The following is a 454-nucleotide window of genomic DNA, read 5'->3' on the forward strand; positions in this document are numbered from 1 at the left end:
TATTGCTGCCCCCCCGCCATCCCGCGTGCTCACAGGGGTGGGGGGGGGCACATGTAACCGCCCCCTATTGCTGCCATCCCCCGCGCTCACAGGGGTGGGGGGGCACATGTAACCGCCCCCTATTGCTGCCCCCCCGCCATCCCGCGTGCTCACAGGGGTGGGGGGGCACATCTAACCGCCCCCTATTGCTGCCCCCCGGAGCCATCCCCTGCGCTCACAGGGGTGGGGGGGCACATCTAACCGCCCCCTATTGCTGCCCCCCCCCGCCATCCCCCGCGCTCACAGGGGTGGGGGGGGCAGAGATCTAACCGCCCCCTATTGCTGCCCCCCCGCCATCCCCCGCGCTCACAGGGGTGGGGGGGCACATCTAACTGCCCCCTATTGCTGCCCCCCCCCGAGCCATCCCCCACGCTCATAGGGGTGGGGGGGGTCAGAGATCTAACCGCCCCCTATT

The 454-nt window shown here is 70.5% G+C and overlaps 1 protein-coding gene across 1 annotated transcript in view; it reads left to right on the forward strand.

The window, feature by feature from the left end:
• Positions 1-454, forward strand: part of CNIH1 (cornichon family AMPA receptor auxiliary protein 1) — a 10,601-nt gene that overhangs the window by 751 nt on the left and 9,396 nt on the right. The window lies entirely within an intron of this gene.

The sequence above is a fragment of the Terrapene carolina genome, unplaced genomic scaffold (genome assembly GCF_002925995.2).
Source record: "Terrapene carolina triunguis isolate 2854851 unplaced genomic scaffold, T_m_triunguis-2.0 Scaffold189, whole genome shotgun sequence".
Classification (NCBI taxonomy): Eukaryota; Metazoa; Chordata; order Testudines; family Emydidae; genus Terrapene; species Terrapene triunguis.